Consider the following 15,665-nt stretch of genomic DNA (forward strand, 5'->3'; position numbering starts at 1 on the left):
TAGCAGGCCCCAACTGAAAACTTATTTGCCAAAACACATTAGCACTCATGTAAAATAACAGGAGTAGGGAGGGAATTTTGTACACATGTTGTCCAGTGTTTGTTTTCCATTTCCCCTTTTTTATGTAATTATTATAGGTATAACTCCTTGAAGATCATGAAATAAGGGATAGATATAGAACATCTGTTGGGCTAACAATACATTACTACATAAAAAATTTTCAACTGAGTAACTGTTCTCACTCTGATTAAACTATGTGAAACATAAAATGTACAACAATTTTTCCTTGCTTGTCTACTTGTGGAAAGAATTATTGGGCTCAATAAAATGTGAAAAACACAGTAGTTTGCTTTAAATGCAAAGATTAACTGTTTTGGCTCAACCGTAACATAACAAATAAAGTGTCTACTTAGAGAATATAATAGGAAAAGGTTCACATATATACATGGATATATTGATTCATTAAAATATTCCTTAAATCTATCTCAATGTATCTTTACAACCCATAGAACTGATCTTTATTTTAAAAAAGTAAAAATGATGGAGTAGAAATTTCATTTTACAGTACTTTATGTTTTTTTAAGTTTTTCCTTAGGATTTAAAGGACATCATTGAAATGCTGCTTTTCACAGTTTGCAAAGTCCACCTGAAGCTTTCATTCTTCATCGTTTTGCTTCAATTTATGGAAGACACCAAATTTATCCTTGGAAGTCTGTTTAGTACAGCTGTTAGAATTCTGGGTTCACTCTCCAAGTTTGGGCCTCTAGTTAAATGCTGAAGAATGTTAGAAGGGTTCTGTTTTGAGTACCAAGGGTTGCACTGTGGTTCACCTGTGCATCTTCAGCCAAATTTGTGGACAGAGGTTGTCTACTTGGAAGATGGGAAATTGTTTGATGAGTTCCATGTTCAGAAACTGAAATAGAAGTCCTCTTTAAAGCAGTGGGAAGATCATCACTAGGTCATTCTCTTCTATTCCAGCCATCCCACATCACCACCTCATTGATTTGTTCTTTCCCATATGTAGTATAACTTGGGGGTTCTTCATTCTCAGCTACTTTTGGAATATTTTTAGCTACTACATAATCATTCACACCTGATTATTCTCCATCATTTGCTTGAACTTTGTGAGTCTCTTGATTTTGTTGAAAAAATTGGTCTGCTAATTTTTCTTCATATCATGCTCTTAATTCCTTGACCTGCTGTCCACACTGAAAAGTCTCATATGCTAACCACTGCACAAGGAAAGTACTTTTCTGTCTGTAGTGCTGAAGCTGATCTTCTTGTGGAAGAAACTCCTGATTAAGCTCAACAAGTTACCCCTTTAAATGATGTAGGTCTGCTACCTGATATGAAATGCTGTTCTGTAGTTTAACCTTGTCATCTTCGCATCTCTTCCCCAGACCCTCCCAGCCAGTAGGTTGCTGGTGAGGTGACCATAATTTGGCCCCTCTGGTACATCTGTTTCTTATGCCTGCCCACCAAGAGCAAGAGATATTCAGATATACTTCTTCAGATGCCTGCGGGCCATCTCTGTGCACTGAACCTGGCCCTGCGGCTCCGTCTCCTTCTCTGGAAGCAAGATGTGTCAGGAAGAAGTGCTCTAGTAGTAAAGGCCAGGAAAACAATCACTACCAGAAGCACCAGCAGCATAAAGGAGGGCAGACAGCCAGCCCTTGGGTTGGCCTCAAAACCCAGCATGGGGTCAAACTGGGCTGTACCCTAAGGCTTCACAGCAATTTGCAAGCAGAAGCTCAGGTCTCTGAGAAAATTCTCTGTCCCACATATCAGTGAAAAATTTACAATAATTATAGAATCAACTTTTTCAGAACACATGAAGCTAACTAAAGGCCTGTACAATCTATGGAACATATATACACCAGAAAAATAGCTACTCAAAATGGTCAAAGTGCCTCAATGGCATTTTAACTTGTCCTATACCCTTCCCTCTCTCTCCAACTGCATGGTAGCTTTGAAAATCCACACTGTGAAATAAGTCAACTGGGTTATGGTTCTGTCAAAGCTTTAGCCCCAGAACACTGTCATTATCTGACGTGGATGATGGTTCTTTGGAGGACTTTACCTATAAGACTATTTGAACTAATCAGAGCTCACTTGGTATGAAGAGGCCCATTCCTTAGAGGCATTTGTTCAAAACATTTAAAGGTAATTGTTTAACTGAGCAACCAGCAACCTGAGGTGGTGGATAACAAAAAACAGCTCATCAAAATCTAAAAGGGGCCGGTGCCGTGGCTTAACAGGCTAATCCTCCGCCTTGCAGCGCTGGCACACAGGGTTCTAGTCCCGGTTGGGGCACTGGATTCTATCCCAGTTGCCCCTCTTCCAGGCCAGTTCTCTGCTATGGCCCGGGAAGGCAGTGGAGGATGGCCCAAGTCCTTGGGCCCTGCACCCGCATGAGAGACCAGGAAAAGCACCTGGCTCCTGGCTTTGGATCAGCACGATGCGCCGGCTGCAGCAGCCATTGGAGGGTGAACCAACGGTGAAAATGAAGACCTTTCTCTCTGTCTCTCTATCCATTCTGCCTGTCCAAAAAAAAAACTAAAAGGAAAATCTGAGGAGTGAGATATTCATAAAGGTTCTGAATAGTTCTGATACACTCCTGAGACTGTAGATGGCCACCTAAATGAACAGCACTGAACATAACGCCCAGAGCTGTCAGCTTGCTCAGGAAAGATGTGAGAAAGCTTGAAGCTGTCACCTCTGGGTGACCTCAAGGTTTGAAGTAAGCAGGAAATCAAGGCCAGCAAAGTAGTAAATTGCCTGGATGACTGCTGAAGGAATGCCCAACTTGCAGAAAGCCCCCTAGCATAGACTAGGAGACTTACTGGTTCAAGCATTTCAGGAAATTTCTATAGAGACTTCAGCTACTAAAAATAACAAGAAATATAGGTTCTACAGAGTTAGTTTTAAAAATTATTCAACAACAACCTTTCTGGTCAATGAGGATACTGTTACAGTTGGAAAAGGGAAATAAAGTCAGGCATTGTGGCACAACAGGTTACATCGCAACCTGCGATGCCAGCATCCCATATAAGAATAACAGTTTGAGTCCTGGTTGCTTCATTTTCAATCCAGCTCCCTGCTAATACAGCTGGGAAAGAGGATAGCCTAAGCACTTGGGCCCCTGCCACCCACATGGGAGACCTGGATAGAATTCTTGGCTCCTGGCCTTGATCTAGCCCACCTGGGCATTGCAGCCATTTGGAGAGTGAACCAGCAGAAGGAAGATCTCTTCTCTCTGTCTCTCCTTCTCTCTGTCTTGCTGTCTTTCAAATAAATAAAATAAATCTAAGAAAATTAAAAAGAATAAATAAGTTCTGATATTCTGTTGCACAGTATGGTGACTATAGCCACATGATTTTATTTAAAATATCTAGTTTGCAACTTAATTATTTTAAAAGTAAATAAGTAATTATAACCTACATGCAGGAAAAGAAAGGGTAATCAATAGACACTGCTTCTGAAGAAGCAGACAATAGACTTAACTATACAAGGACTTTAATTCAGCTCTTTTATATTGCTCAAAGACTTAGAGGAAATGATATGTCAGGGCTAAAGCACAGTATGAGATCAGTATTTCATTCAATAAAAGGTATCAATTAGCAGACAGAAATTATATAAAGGAACTAAACAGAAAATTTAGAGTTGAAAAGGATAATAACTGAAACAAAAAAAATCTCATACAACAAAAAAATCTGTCAACAGGTTTGAGTACTAAAAGGATGAATAACTAGATAAAACAGTCAGTGAGATTATGCAGCCTGAGAAACAGATTGGGAAAAAAAAGGTAAAAAAAAAAAAGAGCTGTGGATAGCATAATGAGCACATTGGAGAGGGAGTGAGAAAAGGTCTGGCAGTGGGCAAATAATGGTTAAGAATTGATCACACTGATAGGTCTAAGAGTCAAAGGAATCACACAAACATGACTAGTGTCTGCTAATACTAACTGATAGAATTAAAAAGGGAGAGAATGATCCAACATGGGAAGCGGGATACACAGCAGACTCATAGAATGGCAGATGTCCTAAACAGCACTCTGGCCTCAGAATCAGCCCTTAAGGCATTTGGATCTGGCTGAAGAGCCCATGAGAGTATTTTAGGCATGGAAAGTCAAGAAACTCTGGCAAAAAAAAAAAGAAAGAGGACATAAATGAAAGATCTCTGTGAGTGAGATCCCAATAGAAAGAATGGGGCCATGAAAGAAGGAGGTACCTTTCTCTGAAGGGAGGAGAGAACTTCCACTTTGACTGTGACCTTGTCTGAATATGATCGAAGTCGGTGAACCCTAAAGGCTTCATAGCTTTGGCAACTCATGACTAGAGCCTAGGGAGATTACAGACGCCATAAACAAGAGTGTCAAATTGTTAAGTCAACAACAGGAGTCACTGTGCACTTACTCCTCATGTGGGATCTCTGTCCTTAATTATTTGTCCAATGTGAATTAATGCTATAACTAGTACTGAAATAGTATTTTACACTTTATGTTCTGTGTGGGTGCAAACTGATGAAATCTTTACTTAATATATACTAAATCGATCTTCTGTATATAAAGATAATTGAAAATGAATCTTGATGTAAATGGAATGGGAGAGGGAGCGGGAGATGGAAGGGGTACAAGTGGGAGGGAAGTTATGGGGAGGGGGGAAGCCATTGTAATCCATAAACTGTACTTTGGAAATTTATATGTACTAAATAAAAGTTTTAAAAAAATCTTTAGATTAAAAAAAAGAAGTTCCTAAATTTGATGAACATGATTATATACTCACAAAGCTCAATAAATCTCTAGTGGGATAATCCTGGAGTTAAGATAACTACAATTAGGCACATGATAAAGTGTTAAAAAGTCAAAGGCAAACAGATACTCTTAAAAGCAGCAAGAGAGAAATGACATCATATTTTTAAAAAATGGTTTCTAACTGTTTGCTAAGTATTCATGTCATATTGCTATTTTCAGGAAGCGATCTAGGACTTGCTCCCTCATTTCTCTATTCTAAGCCCAACTTGTTCTTTCATTTCTCTATTCTCTTCAAGGTAGGAAACTAATTCTATTATGCAGGAATCTGTAGGATGCCCAATTTAATCTTTAGACCTTATAAAAGAGATGGCTAACATTTTTCTGTAATAGCATAGCCAAAATAAGAACTTAAATAATAATCTCATAGCTAGATTTACTTTGCCATCAGTGAAGTATACAGTAAGTAGAAAAAACCTCCCTTTCAGACCAAAGGGAAAGAAAATTTTAAAGTGAGAATATAATTTTCCTCATGGGCATTGTCTGCCTTAGAAAAACTACTACAGAACATGCCTGTGACTATAGACTTGTAGTTCAGGCCACAGAAGATTAGAGATGGGACACGGGCACTCCCTTGACTTGCATCCTCTGGTCTGCTTTAACACAAACCAGGAGGAAAAGAAAGCTAGGCATCAGAAGCAATGGGTGGCAGGCCTATTAATGGCTGTTCTGTACAGTGATCTGCCTTCAAGAAGATCCAACAGGCCAGTCCACTGCAGTGCTTTCAATGTGGTAAGCCTGGGCTTCAGCAGAAGTCAGCTTGTGAAGAGCGCTGGCAGCTCTGCCAAGAGTTGGATCACTGGAAATGGACCTGCCCTGGAGTCGAAGGATGCCCAGGTCAGAGCCACAGATCTTATTGGCTCTAAGCTGAAAAGCCCTTCACTCAGCCCAACTTCCAAAGTGACCACTGCAGCTGAGGGGATGGTCAAGTAGGGTAAGCAACATTGCAGGCAGAACTGTAAATTTCTTGCTAGAGATGCCACCTGCCTTTACCTGGCCAGCTCTCCTCCTAGCCCAGCCAAGTAATGAAAGTCAACAGAGTGCCTTCCCCTAGGAGGTTCACACCTCCCTTAGGATATACCCCATGTGAAGAGATAGATAGGTCTGGGCCTCTTAACTTACAAAGCCTAAAGCCCACCAGATTATTATCAAGCCCCTTCTATCAGGTTCTACTTGCCTCTCAATCAGAAAACTTAATTGTAGCTTAGACAGCACCTTTCTTAGCTCCTCTAATAATGACTCTGTCCTTTGTTCTAGACCCTGTCTAGCGTACTTGGGCCTCATTCCTTTGTAATCATAACCTCTACTCTACCACCAATGGCTCTACTCCCAACCTGTGTGTACTGATGGTCCTCTTCCCCACTTAATGCTGTATAATTGTTCAAACCTGGTAAATGCCACTCTTAGGATCATTGGTTACTATCCTCACCCTGTCTTTTAGGACCTTGTCTAAATATGATCAGAGTCGGCAAACTTGGAAGGCTTCCATAGCTTTGGCAACTCATGACGACACCCTAGGGTGGTTACTGGTACCATAAACTAGAGTGTCAATTTGTTGGGTCAACAACAAGAGCCACTGTGCACTTGCTCCTCATGTGGGATCTCTGTCCTTAATGTGCTGTACATTTTGATTTAATGCTATAACTAGTACTCAAACAGTATGTTTCACTTTGTGTTTCTATGTGGGTGCAAACTGTTGAAATCTTTATACTAAATTGATCTTCTGTATATAAAGAGAATTGAAAATGAATCTTGATGCAAATGGAAGGGGAGAAGGAGAGGGAGAGGGGAGTGTTGCGGGTGGGAGGGAAGTTATGGGAGGGGGAAGCCATTGTAATCCATAAGCTGTACACTGGAAATTTTTATTCATTAAATAAAAGTTAAAAAAATAAAATTAAAATTAAAAAAATGGTTTCTAATGAAAAAGCATAGAAAGTAGAAGGCAGCGGGATGACATATTCAAAGTGCTGAAAGAAAAGGATTATTAGCCCACAATCCTCTATATTCAGCAAGAACAGAGAAATTAATACCTTCTCAGATGAAGGAAAATATAGACAATTAATCACAAGAAAACTGTCCTACAAGAACTAATGAAATGGTTCAGCAAATCTAAAGAAGGAGTTTATTGACTTCTTGGAGCTACAACACAATGGAATGTTAGTTAAAGTATATAGTTTCTTTTTAAGGAAATAAAAATGTTCTAGATTTGACTCTGATGATTTTTGCCCATATTTGTGAATATACTAAAAAATATCACTGAAATTTATACTTTAAATGGGTGAATTGAAACCCAATAAAGCTGTAGAAAAAAAGTGAGAGGATGAAATCAGTCAAAGTAAAGAAGACAAAGGGCCAAGGATGAAAACAGGATGATTTAAGTGAAATGATAAAAGAAGATAAGGACTGATAGTGTCACTCTCAGAGAACTTTCCAGAAGGGCAGAGTGAGAAGTACAGGCTAGTGTTATAGTAAAGTCAAGTAAAGAAAGGACAAGACAACATTCATTTGATTTGATTGTAATCTAGTTTGGGTCACTGGAGATTCTAGGCAAGTGTGAAAAGACACCAAGGCATCAGAGATATTTGAAGTTGAATGAAAATTGTGGGAACATTTGAAAAAGCCAGAATTATAGATCATCTGCTGAACAGTCTGAGTATCATGGGTACTCAAAATGTTTATGGCCGGCGCCGCGGCTCACTAGGCTAATCCTCTGCCTAGCGGCTCCAGCACACCAGGTTCTAGTCCCGGTCGGGGCGCTGGATTCTGTCCTGGTTGCCCTTCTTCCAGGCCAGCTCTCTGCTATGGCCAGGGAGTGCAGTGGAGGATGGCCCAAGTCCTTGGGCCCTGCACCCCATGGGAGACCAGGAGAAGCACCTGGCTCCTGCCATCGGATCAGCGTGCTGCACCAGCCGCAGTGCGCCAGCCGCGGCGGCCATTGGAGGGTGAACCAATGGCAAAGGGAGACCTTTCTCTCTGTCTCTCTCTCTCACTGTCCACTCTGCCTGTCAAAAAGAAAAATGTTTATGGAGAGTAATTTTCAGGACAGTCAGTTGATTCGTAGGAAACAAATCTAATTTAATTACTGTGTTTCAGTTCTTGAAAAACAGTACTGAGCAAGTTTGCATTTAACATTACATTTTCTATTTCTATGAAGAACAAGTAGATGTTACATTCTGTTATTTCAGCAAGTTAATTTAAACAACCACTTGAAGAACAACAAACACGTTTGTGTTCATGATTATATCTCATGAGGAAGAGGTTTGCTTTAACTTTCTCATCAATGTAAACCTTTTAACTTTTTCCCATATCATTTCCAGTCTGCCATTCTGCTAAGACTATCAAAAATGTCAGAAATAATTTGGAGTTTGATTTGGTAAAATTTGTAATGCAGATATAAAACCCTGCATCTACTTGCATGCCACCCTTGCTCTTCTAGTCACCTGTGTGTTTCTATAAGAGTATCTTCTATGTATGTGTCTGGTCCATTTCTATTCTACTTGTCCATGTAAATATACTGACATAGAAACTCTTATGAAATTTACTGTAAAACACACTGGTTATTAAAAGGTGAACTCACCTGGTATGTGCTCATTTTTTCCCCTAGAAGAATATACATAAGTGTGAAGATTCAGCTGGAGGAAGGAAAGAGAAAAGGGATCATGAGATAACTGGTTCTTATAATCCTATATTTACCTGCCTAAAACTCTCATCACTTCAGATACAAAAACAACTTTCAAAGGAGGGTATGTTCCTTTGACTCTTGAAAAGGGACAGGAAGGACCATGCAGAAGGAATAGTGCTTGAACATGAGCATCTCTGATAAGATTGGGGTTAAGCTTTCATTTACACTAAGTATATTGGTTTTTTTGGTGACACACTAACAGTTTGTTCTCTTCTGACAAACACATAAAAACAAAATAGAGAACTGGCTGAACAAGTTTAGGTACACAAGAGATGATCCTTTGTCTTCAATGAAACTAATAGAAAATTATGCAAGCTGGCTTGTTAATCAAGGTCTTACCCATTTTTACACACTGAGTTAGGACTTCTACAGAAAGCTCTGAAATACAGATGGGATGTTTTATGTAAGGGATATATTTTTTAACTTTTTGTTCTAAACTGGTTGTCACTTCTAACAAAAGACCTTTGTAGCTGACCAGCACTGTGCTTAGCCCCTGGTTCTGCCCTGGATGACACTACAAAAATCATTCATTTTAGGCCCAGTATTGGTTTCCAGGATAGAAAGTTTTTTACTATTATTTTGTTACTCTGTGTTCAGGAAAAAGCATTAGCAGAGCTCTAATGCCACATGTGTTAATGGATATGGTGTGAGAGCAGTGCAGATTCTTGTGTGGAGAGAATGAAAGAAACTGGATGCTGTTTAAGATTTTATCAGCTGTTTTGCCTTCCCTGGAAATCATGGCCTCATTAGTCCTCAAGTGAAGTGTCTATATAGCTTGACGGCCACCCAGTCCTCTCAACCTTTGGTTACATGCCTCTGCAGGTTACTCTGCAGCACCCACAGTCCCTCTGTGATGGCTTCTGGATGCGACAACCTAACAAGGTTTGACTCCTACTACACAGGGAATCAAGAACTGCCTCTGCTTGGAGCAAATCAGGACCTGCTCCTCCTGCTCTGGATCCTGGAAGAGAAAAGCAATGTCTTTTCGTTAGGCAAGTGCATAAAATGTCATCTATACAAACAGACATATCATGTTTGTTTGGGGCAGTTCCTCTAGCTTTCTCGCTAGAAATTATGAATGTGTAGAGCTGGTGTCTCCATACGGAACCAATTATTGTATCTACGGTACAAATTAAATGTTCCCTGATAAAAAAAAACATTCAAAACCATAAAGTCCATTGATAATATCCATAAAACACAAACACAGAGGCTGTAGCAATAGCTGGGATTGAGTTAGCCAAAACACAACCAGATATTTCTGGTTTCATCCAGGCATATCCGGACAAAGTGGTGTGGAATTCGTATGAAATGGACCCAGAAAATCACAGTAAAAATGGTTTTGGAAAAAAAGCAAAGTCTTTTCGTTAGACAAGTGCAAAAAATGTCATGTATACAAACGGAAATATCATGTTTGTTTGCCGCAGTTCCTCTAGCTTTCTCCCTAGAAAATACGAATGTGTAGAGCTGGTGTCTCCTTGTGGAACCAATTAGTGTTTCCAAGCAGAAAATTACATGTTCCCTGATAAAAACATTCAAAAAAATAAAGTCCGTTGATAACATCCAGAAAACACAAACACAGAGGCTGTAGCAATATCTGGGATTGAGTTAGCCAAAACACAACCGGATATTTCCAGTTTCATCCAGTCATATTCGGTAAACTGGGGTGGAATTTGCATACAATGCACCGAGAAAATCACAATAAAAATGGTTTTGGAGAAAAGCAAAATCTTTTCGTTAGGCAAGTGCATAAAATGTCATCTATACAAACAGAAATATCATGTTTGTTTGTCACAGTTCCTCTAGCTTTCTCCCTAGAAAATACGAATGTGTAGAGCTGGTGTCTCCATGTGGAACCAAATAGTGTTTCCCAGCACAAAATTAAATATTCCCCGATAAAAACATTCAAAACAGTATAATCCATCGATAATATCCAGAAAACACAGAAACTAAGGCTGTAGCAATATCTGGGATATAGTAAGAAAAAACAACCAGATATTTCTGGTTTCATCCAGTCATATCCGTACAAACTGCTGTGGAATTCCTATGTAATGGACCGAGAAAATCACAGTAAAAATGGTTTTGGAGAAAAGCAAAGTCTTTTCGTTAGGCAAGTGCATAAAATGTCATCTATACAAACAGAAATATCATGTTTGTTTGCTGCAGTTCCTCTAGATTTCTCCATAGAATACAGGAATGTGTAGAGCTGGTATCTCCGTGTGGAACCAATTAGTGTTTCCCAGCACAAAATTAAATGTTCCCTGATAAAAACATTCAAAACAATAAAGTCCATCGATAATATCCAGGAAACACAAACACAGAGGCTGTAGCAATAGCTGGGATTGAGTTAGCCAAAATACAACCAGATATTTCTGGTTTCATCCAGTCATATCCGGACAAAGTTGGGTGGAATTCTTGTGCAATAGACCAAGAAAATCACAGTAAAAATGCTTTTGGAGAAAAGCAAAGTCTTTTGTTCGGCAAGTGCATAAAATGTAATCTATACAAACAGAAATATCATGTTTGTTTGCCGCAGTTCATCTAGCTTTCTCCCTAGAAAATACGAATGTGTAGAGCTGGTTTCTCCATGTGGAACCAATTAGTGTTTCCCAGCATGAAATTAATTGTTTGCTGATAAACACATTCAAAACAATAAAGTCCATTGATAATATCCAGAAAACTCAGAAACTGAGTCTGTAGCAATATCTAGGATATAGTAAGCCACAGCACAACCGGATATTTCTGGTTTCATTCAGTCATATCCGGACAAAGTGGTGTGGAATTTGTATGTAATTGACCAAGAAAATCACAGCAAAAATGGTTTTGGAGAAAAGCAAAGACTTTTCCTTTGGACATTGCATAAAATGTCATCTATACAAACAGAAATATCATGTTTGTTTGCCGCAGTTCCTCTAGCTTTCTCCCTAGAAAATACGAATGTGTAGAGCTGGTGTCTCCATGTGGAACCAATTAGTGTTTCCAAGCACAAAATTAAATGTTCCCTGATAAAAATGTTCAAAACAATAAAGTCCATTGAAAATATCCAGAAAATTCAGACACTGAGGCTGTAGCAATATCTGGGATTGAGTTACCCAAAACACAACCGGATACTTTTGGTATCATCCAATCATATCCAGACAAAGTTTGGTGGAATTCGGATGTAATGGAATGAGAAAATCACAGTAAAAATGGTTTTGGAGAAAAGCAAAGTCGTTTCAGTAGGTAGGTGCATAAAATGTCATCTACAAAAACAGAAATATCATGTTTGTTTGCCGCAGTTCATCTAGCTTTCTCCCTAGAAAATACAAATGTGTAGACTGGTGTCTCCCTGTGGAACCAATTAGTGTTTCTGTGGTACAAAATTAAATGTTCCCTGATAAAAACATTCCAAACAATAAAGCATATCGATAAAATCCAGAAAACACAAACACAGAGGCTGTAGCAATATCTGGGAATGAGTTAACAAAAACACAACTGGATGTTTCTGGTTTCATCCAGTCATATCCGGACAAAGTGGTGTGGAAATCGTTTGTAATGGACCGAGAAAATCACAGTAACAATGGTATTGGAGAAAAGCAAAGGCTTTTCTTTAGGCAGGTGCATAAAATGTCATGTATACAAACAGAAATATCGTGTTTGTTTGCCGCAGCTCCTCTAGTTTTCTCCCTAGAAAATACGAATGTGTAGAGCTGGTGTCTGCATGTGGAACCAGTTAGTGTTACCAAGCACAAAATTAAATATTCCCTGATAAAAACATTCAAAACCATAAAGTCCATTGATAATATCCATAAAACACAAACGAAGACGCTTTCACAATATTTCAGATTGAGTAAGCCAAAACACAACCGGATATTTCTGGTTTCATCCAGTCATATCCGGACAAAGTGGTGTGGAATTCGTATGAAATGGACCCAGAAAATCACAGTAAAATGGTTTTGGAAAAAAAGCAAAGTCTTTTCGTTAGACAAGTGCATAAAATGTCATGTATACAAACGGAAATATCATGTTTGTTTGCCGCAGTTCCTCTAGCTTTCTCCCTAGAAAATACGAATGTGTAGAGCTGGTGTCTCCTTGTGGAACCAATTAGTGTTTCCAAGCAGAAAATTACATGTTCCCTGATAAAAACATTCCAAACAATAAGTCCGTTGATAACATCCAGAAAACACAAACACAGAGGCTGTAGCAATATCTGGGATTGAGTTAGCCAAAACACAACCGGATATTTCCAGTTTCATCCAGTCATATTCGGTAAACTGGGGTGGAATTTGCATACAATGCACCGAGAAAATCACAATAAAAATGGTTTTGGAGAAAAGCAAAATCTTTTCGTTAGGCAAGTGCATAAAATGTCATCTATACAAACAGAAATATCATGTTTGTTTGTCACAGTTCTTCTAGCTTTCTCCCTAGAAAATACGAATGTGTAGAGCTGGTGTCTCCATGTGGAACCAAATAGTGTTTCCCAGCACAAAATTAAATATTCCCCGATAAAAACATTCAAAACTGTATAATCCATTGATAATATCCAGAAAACACAGAAACTAAGGCTGTAGCAATCTCTGGGATATAGTAAGCCACAACACAACCGGATATTTCTGGTTTCATCCAGTCATATCCGGACAAAGTGGGGTGGAATTCGTATGCAATGGACCAAGAAAATCACAGCAAAAATGGTTTTGGAGAAAAGCAAAGACTTTTCCTTCGGCCAGTGAATAAAATGTCATCTATACACACAGAAATATCATGTTTGTTTGCCGCATTTCCTCTAGATTTCTCCCTAGAAAAAACGAATATGTAGAGCTGGATCCAGTTAGTGTTTCCCAGCATAAAATTAAATGTTCCCTGATAAAAAACATTCAAAACCATAAAGTCCATCGATAATATCCAGAAATGACAAACACAGAGGTTGTAGCAATATCTGGGATTGAGTTATCCAAAACAGAACCGTATATTTCTGGTTTCATCCAGTCATATCCAGACAAAGTTTGGTGGAATTCAGATGTAATGGACCCAGAAAATCACAGTAAAAATGGTTTTGGAGAAATGCAATGTCTTTAACTTAGGCAAGTGCATAAAATGTCATCTATACAAACAGAAATATCATGTTTGTTTGCCATAGTTCCTCTATCTTTCTCCCTAGAAAATACGAATGTGTAGAGCTGGTGTCTCCATGTGGAACCAATTAGTGTTTCCCAGCCCGATATTAAATGTTCCCTGATTAAAAAAAAAAAGCATTCAAAACCATAAAGTCCGTTGATAATATCCGGAAAACAAAAAACACAGAGGCTGTAGCAATATCTGGGATTCAGTTGCGAAAACACAACCGGATAGTTCTGGTTTCATCCAGGCATATCTGGACAAAGTGGTGTGGAACTAGTATGCAATGCATCGAGAAAATCACAATAAAAATGGTTTTGGAGAAAAGCAAAGTCTTTTCATTAGGCAAGTGCATAAAATGGCATCGATACAAACAGAAATTTCATGTTTGTTTGCCGCAGTTCCTATAGCTTTCTCCCTAGAAAATACAAATGTGTACATCTGGTGTCTCCATGTGTAACCAATTAGTATTTTTGCGGAACAAAATTAAATCTTCCCTGATAAAAATATTCAAAACAATAAAGTCCATTGATAATTTCCAGAAAACACAAACACAGTGGCTTCCACAATATTTCGTATTGAGTTAGCCAAAACACAACCCGATATTTCTATTTTCATCCAGGGCTATGCGGACAAAGTGGGGAGGAATTCATATGCAATGGACTGAGAAAATCACAGTAAAAATGGTTTTGGAGAAAAGCAAAGTGTTTTCATTAGGGAAGTGGATAAAATGTCATCTATACAAACAGAAATATCATGTTTGTTTGCTGCAGTTCCTCTAGCTTTCTCCCTGCAAAATACAAATGTGTACAGCTGGTGTCTCCATGTGGAACCAACTAGTGTATCCCAGCACAAAATTAAATGTTCCCTGATAAAAAATTTTCAAAACAATAAAGTCCACTGATAATATCCAGAAAACAGAAACACAGAGTCTGTAGCAATATCTGGGATTCAGTTACCCAAAAAATAACGGATATTTCCAGTTTCATCCAGTCATATCCGGACAAACTGGTGTAGAATTCGTATGCAATGCACTAAGAAAATCACAGTAAAAATGGTTTTGGAGGAAAGCAAAGTCTTTTCGTCAAGCAAGTGCATAAAATGTCATATGTACAAACAGTAATATCATGTTTGTTTCCCGAAGTTCCTCTAGCTTTCTCCATCGAAAATACGAATGTGTAGAGCTGTTGTCTCCATGTGGAACTAATTAGTATTTTCAAGCACAAAATTAAATGTTCCCTGATAAAAAACATTCAAAACAATAAAGTCCAACGATTATATCCAGAAAACCCAAACACAGAGGCTTTCACAATAATTAGGATTGAGTTAGCCAAAACACAACCAGATATTTCTGGTTTCATCCAGTCATATCCAGACAAAGTGGTGTCTTATTTGAACGCAATGGAACTAGAAAATCACAGTAAAAATGGTTATGGAGTAAAGCAAAGTATTTTCATTAGGCAAATGCATAAAATGTCATCTATACAAACAGAAATATCACTTTTGTTTGCCGCAGAGCCTCTCGCTTTCTCCCTAGAAAATACGAATCTGTAGAGCTGGTGTAACCATGATGAACCAATTAGTGTTTCAACGGTACAAAATAAAATGTTCCCTGATAAAAACATTCAAACAATAAACTCCATGGATATTATCCAGAAACATAAAACCAGAGACTGTAGCAATATTTCAGATTGAGTTAGCCAAAACACAACCGGATATTTCTGGTTTCATCCAGTCATATCCGGACAAACTGGTGTGGAATTCGTATGCAATGGACCGAGAAAACCACAGTACAAATGGTTTTGGAGAAAAGCAAAGTCTTTTCCTTAGGCAAGTGCATAAAATGTCATCTATACAAACAAAAAAATTATGTGTGTGTCGCATTTCCTCTAGCTTTCTCCCTAGAAATACGAATGTGTAGAGCTGGTGTCTCCATGTGGAACCAATTAGTGTTTCCAAGCACAAAATTAAATGTTCTCTGAAAACAACATTCAAAACAATAAAGTCCGTGGATAATATCAGGAATAAACAAATACTAAGGCTGTAGGAATATCTGGGATTGAGTTAGCCAAAACACAA

The 15,665-nt window shown here is 38.6% G+C and overlaps 1 pseudogene; it reads right to left on the reverse strand.

The window, feature by feature from the left end:
• Window positions 1-598: 598 nt before the first annotated feature.
• LOC133769625 (protein GOLM2-like) lies at window positions 599-1,698 on the reverse strand (annotated as a pseudogene).
• Between the last annotated feature and the right edge of the window lie 13,967 nt (window positions 1,699-15,665).

The sequence above is a fragment of the Lepus europaeus genome, chromosome 11 (assembly GCF_033115175.1).
Source record: "Lepus europaeus isolate LE1 chromosome 11, mLepTim1.pri, whole genome shotgun sequence".
In the NCBI taxonomy this organism is placed as follows: Eukaryota; Metazoa; Chordata; class Mammalia; order Lagomorpha; family Leporidae; genus Lepus; species Lepus europaeus.